This window comes from Canis aureus, chromosome 14 (assembly GCF_053574225.1).
Source record: "Canis aureus isolate CA01 chromosome 14, VMU_Caureus_v.1.0, whole genome shotgun sequence".
Taxonomy (NCBI): domain Eukaryota; kingdom Metazoa; phylum Chordata; class Mammalia; order Carnivora; family Canidae; genus Canis; species Canis aureus.
Genome location: NC_135624.1, coordinates 38,714,290 through 38,720,486, shown reverse-complemented (window position 1 = coordinate 38,720,486; position 6,197 = coordinate 38,714,290). Strand labels below are relative to the sequence as shown.

The 6,197-nt window shown below is 57.9% G+C and overlaps 1 long non-coding RNA gene across 3 annotated transcripts; it reads left to right on the top strand.

The window, feature by feature from the left end:
- The first annotated feature begins 1,206 nt into the window (after positions 1-1,206).
- Positions 1,207-3,555, top strand: LOC144283394 (uncharacterized). Of its 3 annotated transcripts, none has more exons than XR_013351960.1 (4): positions 1,207-1,398; positions 1,779-2,099; positions 2,422-2,553; positions 2,969-3,555. It is a non-coding gene; the product is annotated as an uncharacterized LOC144283394 (long non-coding RNA). The 3 variants fall into 3 exon arrangements; XR_013351959.1 differs by having other exon boundaries at positions 1,779-2,125; XR_013351958.1 differs by lacking the exon at positions 2,422-2,553 and having other exon boundaries at positions 1,779-2,125.
- Positions 3,556-6,197: the final 2,642 nt, after the last annotated feature.

The following is a 6,197-nucleotide window of genomic DNA, read 5'->3' as shown; positions in this document are numbered from 1 at the left end:
TGCCAACACTGGGACGCTCTCCCCACACTGCAGATGACCACACTGAGGCTCGGAGCCTCTGGGGGTGGGGTGGGGTGGGGAGAACAAGAGCCCTGCGGGTGCCCCCCCCCCAGCTAAGCAGCTCCCTCTTGGGCAGCTCCCCCCAGCTGCACGCCTGGTTGCCATGGAGTCGGAGGAGAAGAAAGGGGAGCAGATTCCTGAGCCACATCCAAAAATACACACACACCACCCGCCCCTCCTTCCTCACTCCCTTTCTCCACCGTCAAAGCTCCCCTTTGTGTAGCCAGGGGCCCGTGCGCTTCCTCCCGGACAGCCTGGAACAGAGGAGGTCAAAGAGGCCCAGGGGCCAGGAAGTGAGTCAGGGGGACCCTGGCCCAGCCTGGGCGACTTCCTGAACCAGGGGCTGGGGCGGCCTTCCCACAGTGAGGGGCTGCCAGCGGCTCCCGGACCTCTCTCCTGCCTCCCTCCTGCGCCCCTGTGGCTGCCTCCACCTGCAAGGCCCTTCCAGCCCCGCTGGGAAACCTCCTCCTCCATCCGGCACCTGCCTTGCCACTGCCTCCCGTGTGTCCTCCTGGGGCTTTGAGGTCCTGGGGCTGTGAACTGCTCCTTCCTCCCCAGGATCCCCAGGGCCCAAACAGCCAGTTGCTCAGTAAATGCAGATGCAGGAAGGGAGGGGAGGAGAGCCAGTGAGATGGAAGTCCACCTGGTTATCCTCCCACATTCACACTGAGCCCGGGGGCCTTAGTGCTGCTCTCCATGTGTCTTCCCAGCACACATCTCTGGGTCCAGAGTGGGTGCTCAGAGTGTGTGTGGGAGGAAATGGGGGGGGGAGGGGAGGAGGGGGGAGGGAGGGAGGGAGGGGGAGGGAAGCATAGAGAGAAGGAGGGAGAGGAAAGGAAGGAGGGAGGGAGGGGGAGAGAAGGAAAGGAGGAGGGAGGGAAGGAGGGGAGGAAGGAGAGGAGGGGAGGAGGGAGGGAAGGAAGGACAGAAGGGGGAGGGGGAGGAGAGGGAGGGAAGGAAGGACAGAAGGGGGAGGGGGAGGAGAGGGAGGAAGGAAAGAGGGGAGGATAGAAGGAAAAGAGGGAAGAAAGAAGGGAGAGAGGAAGGCTGGGAGAGAAGGAAGGAGAGAAGGAAGGAAGAGAGGAGGGGAGGGAGGGGAGAGGGGGGAAGAGGGAAGAAGAGAAGGGGGAAGGGGAGGAGGGGGGAGGGAGGGGGCTGAGGAACAGCAGACTGGGTGGGGCTCAGGAGCCCCCTGCACTCACCCTTGCAGCCTCTGGGGCCTGGGGGCTGGGGCAGGGCCTCTGAGTCAGGCGCAGGGCAGGCTGGAGGTGGTGTCAAGGTCAAGGCCTGGCGCACCCCCATGACCCCACCAGGCAGGCGGAGGCTGAGGGCTTAGAGGTGAGGACGGGTCAGGATGCTGGACCGGGTTGGACGGGGAGCAACTGGGAGCAGCTTGGCTCAGAAGCCAGCTGGGGGTGCAGGGGCGTGGGGGTGGGGCGTGGGACAGGAGTCCCTGCGTTCCCATGGGGCGCCCACTGCGCGCTGGGCCCCAGGTCCAGGCTGGGGGAAACCAGGCTCCCAAACTTCCCCTGAAAACAAGTACCCCTGGCAGGGGTGGCCTCTGCCCCTGTGGACGGGGAGGAGGGTGCCACAGGGATGGGGTGCAGGGAGGAGGGTGCTGCCGGGATGGGGTGCGGGGAGGAGGGTGCCACGGAGACCACTTGCTTCTCACAATTCCATGATTATTTGAATTTTCATAAAGAGCACGTATCCTGTAGGTACTTGTTGAAGAAAAGAAGATGAATATCCAACGACCGCAAGGCCTCTGCCCTCCCCGGAAACAGTTGGGAAGAAGCCCCAGAAGCTGTCTTCCAGCGGCCCTCACCCCACCTGGGGAACGTGTCCCAGGAGTGGTCCCACACCCGAGGTGGCCAAGCCTTTGTTCGTTTGCTCTTCCCTCCCCTGGCTGCTGTGTCGGGCCCACACCCCGAGAGCTGGAACAGGGAGACAGGAGCGAGGACCACCAGCCACCACACCGCTGAAGAGGAATGTGCAGAAGGCCGCCTGCGGGAGCAGTCAGGGAGGGCTTCGTGGAGGAGGTGACCTTTGCATGGGGCCTTGGAGAGTGAGTAGGAGTTTGTCCGAAGGCCAGTGGGTAGCGGGGGGACGTTCCAGGCAGCAGGGAGAGTGTGAGCTCCAACGTGGATGTGACCCAGACGCCAGGAGGGGTCCGGGACGGATGAAATATGGGTGCGGGGCTGGGGGGTTAGCAAGAGATCAGGCTGCGGGGGGGAAACCCAAATCGCAGAGGGCCTTGATGGCGGCCCAGGGGCTTGCAGGTGTTCCTTTGGGTCAGTGGCGTTGGGCTCCGGGTTCTGATCCACAGGCGGCTGAGGGATAGCGCTCGGTTGGTTGTGACAGACTCCGGGGCTGGTACCCGCTGCTGCGCCTGGAGGTCGGTGACGATGCGAGTGACCGGGTCAGGCTGAGCGCAGTGAGGACCAGGAGGACAAACGGCTCGGGGAGGACTGTGACCTGCCCCAGGCCTCCAAGGTCACTGTGACTCCACGGCCCCCCTCCGTCCTTCCCGAAGCCCCTTTACTCATGTACTCGTGGGCTTCCGGCACCTGGCCTGCTGCCCTCGGGGACCCGAAGGTGCCGAGTCACCTTCCTGGAGCGGCTCCCCATGTCCCTCCCAGCTCTCCCCGTGCAGGATGGGGCATCCTCAGGGGCCCGGCTGCATGAGACAGACCCACGTTCATGTCCAGGCTGTCCGTGGAGGGTACAGGAGCCTCTCAGGCCAGCACGGGCTCCTCTGAACCTTAGTGTCTCCACCTGCAGGCAGGGGTGAGGGTGAGGGTGAGGGTGAGGGTGAGGGTCCTTCCAGCACGAGAGCCCGGGCCCCGGGCAAGGTGCCAGGTGCAGAGCCAGGCCTGAGCGAAGCTCACTCCCTTCCTGCTGCCCACAGGTGCACCCGGCTCCACGCGTCCTGCTTCATCCTATTTGGAGCAGGGTCCCGGCCAGGTTTCCATGCGGAAGGCCCGTCTGCTGCCCGTTGGAGTGCCCCGTCTATACCACGGGGAAAAACCGAGCTGCTCTGCCTGGAGGGGGAGTGTTGAAGGCGGTCCTGGGGAAGAGGCCCATTTGCCCTGTCGCCCTGGATCCTGGGGACACGGTGCAATCGGCGCAGCCAGGGCACAGAGCACTGTGGATAGAGTCCAGCAGCCGATATTCACAGGCTGGTAGGGAGAGACTCCCATGGACTCAAATCCGCGTGTTCATGCCAGCGCGGGTGGGCCCATGAACTCACGTTTTATCATAAGTAGTCAGTCTATATAAAAAAATGGTAAAATATACCCTTGCGAAAAATTGTAATGATGACTTCAACCTTGTAACGTCCCACGGTTTCTTCTCTTAAACCTGGAGGGATATTTTATTGAAAATATCTTGTACGCAGGAACGCTTTATACGGACCCGGCAATTCCATTGGCTTCTCTTTCTTTTTCTTTTGTTAAATTCAAGTAACATTAAATAAAAATAGTATCCAATACATGATTCTTTATAAGTCTTTCCACCCATCTGTCCCTCACCCATCCTTCTGTTTGTGTATTTGTACCTAAGTCGCCCGAAACGATGTTCACCTAATGCCAATGGTTATTTCTGGCTGGTGGGACTGGGTCTGGCTTCTCACTTCCACTTTGGGGATTTTCAGCATGCTGTGAATTCTTGATAAGGAGCAGATATCCTTTCCTTTTTTTTTTTTTAACGTGATTTTTTTTTCCTTAAAAACTAAGATGGAGAGAAAGCATTCAGATCATTAACCAGAATTCATCCTGGAAACTGAGTACGGAAGCCAGGGATGACTGCTGTAGGTTTCTTTTATTTCTAAAATCGAGGGGAAAAAACTCTTTAACTTTTACAATGAGGGGGATAAAGAAATCATGAGATTGTGACTCAAAAGCAGCCAGTATAAAAGCATGGTGAGGACTTACTTGTTTGACAAATATTCTTTGAACAACCTAATGCCAGGGTCCCACGTTTCCAGTCCTCTTAGAAGTTTGAGTTTTTAGCCATTGTGTCTATAAAATTTTTCTCTCACGCTGTCCCTGTAATTATTCTACGCTGCCAGTAGGAGGCAGTAGGCACGCCAGGGTTCTGGGCTGCACTGGGCCCCGCTGCTCCGTCCAAGCCTGAGCTAAGACTTGAGTTCGAGCCTCCTGTTATTGATTTATAAGTTCTCATTGGTGGAATTTTTGTTATAGACATATGCGCATCCCCACATACACCCGTATATCTTCATCGGTATCTACACCTACAATCTGCAACATCTATATGCAAATTAGGTATGTTTAAGGTCGGAAACCATCAAGGGTGCTCATCTACTCGTCTTCCTCAAATGAGCCCTTCAGACATGAGCCAAACAAGAGACTAAAGCAAACAAACATCATGATTCCGCACACGAGGCGGGGCCCAGCGGTGAAGCAGCCCGGCTTTGGAAGCAAGCGGACAGGCGTCCAAATCCTGGAGTCATGTTTCATCATCTTGGTCCAATTAGTTGAGCTCTTTTGGCCTCAGGGTTATTTATCTGCTGGGGGATCTAATGGAACCTGAACTGCAGGGTTGTCGTAAGAGCGGAGTGAAATGGGGGAGGCGGAGAAATGAGGATCTAGCAGTTGTTATTATTCCCACTATCACTTCCACCTGGAAAACTCCTACTCATCCCTGAAGACCCGGCTTGAAGGTGTCCTCCTCAGGAAAGCCCCCTGCGAACTCTCTATAGCAGCTATTAGTCGCTGGCTCCTCTGTCCTATTTTTTTTTAAGATTTTATTTATTAAAAAAAAGATTTTATTTATTTATTCATGAGACACAGAGAGAGGGGCAGAGACACAGGCAGAGGGAGAAGCAGGCTCCATGCAGGGAGCCCGATGTGGGACTCGATCCCGGGTCCCCAGGATCACGGCCTGGGCTGAACGCGGCGCTAAACCGCTGAGCCACCTGGGCTGCCCTCTTCTTTTTATTCTTGATTGGGATTCTTAGAATTTCTTGAATCTGTGGCCTGATGTCTTTTGTCAATTTGGAAATGCTCAGCCATTACGTCTCCAGTATTGCTCCTGGCCTGTCCTCTGCTCTCCTTCTAGGACTGTTCTGTTTTCTGCCACGCCCCGCATCTCTCTCCTGTTCTTTTCTATATTTCTCCATTCTGTCTTTTTTCCCCATGCTTCTGTCTGAACATTTCCCACAAACCTAAATTCTAGCTCACTAATCCTCTCTTCTGCGGTTTCCAGCCTCCTGTTCAACCATCTGTCGTCACTAGTTTTTAGCTATTAACACGTTTGGTCCTATGGCTTCGACTTTGGTGTAAGTTCTCATTTTCTGAACTCCTCCACCTTGATATCTGTATGTCGGACGTTTTCGTCACAGTTTCAAACCCAGTATTTGCGGCACCCGCAGGTTTGTTTCCACTGCCTGAATATCTCCTTCGGGTTTGGTCTGGGTTTGGGTTTTCTATCGTTGGCTCTGACGATGCGCCTAGCCGCTTCTGCACTCGATGCCAGGGTTTGTGTCTGGAAAACCACAGAGGCTCTGGAGGACTGTAGCTGCCTCCGGGGAGGGCTGGTGTTCCCCTGCTGGCAGCAGGACTAGAGCAAGGCCACTTGGTCCCACTCGGGCTCGGGAGAAGGCAGGACTGGACGCAGGCTCTGTGGGGACGTCTCTCCCAGATTCCCCTAGACCTGGGACGCGCCCCACAGGGGTCTTCGCCGAGAGCTGGGGTGTCGACCGCGGCCGCATCCCGAAATGGCTCGGAGCTGCAACTGCCTTTTCCCGCAGCGCTCAGGGCCGCCAGCAGTTCAGCTCGGCGTCGGCCTCCGGGCGGGGCGGCCACTCCGTGCTGGTTCCTCGGCCTCCCGCTCCGGGCAGCTCCAGGGCAGCAGCGGGGGGTGCAGGCTCCCGCCTCCGGCTCGAGCAGCTCCAGGGCAGCAGCGGGGGTGCAGGCTCCCGCCTCCGGCTCGCTTTCCTCGGGGCCTGGAGCGCCGCCGCCCGCGCCCGCCGACCCCACCCTGTGAGGCTGTGAGCGCCGCGGGCTTGGGGTTGGGGGTCCGGCCTGTGTGCGCCGCGCCGTGGTCGGCTTAGGCCGGGGGGAGGTGGAGGCCCCGGGCCTCGCGTGTCCCCCTTCGTTCCTCCGCGGAGCCCGCAG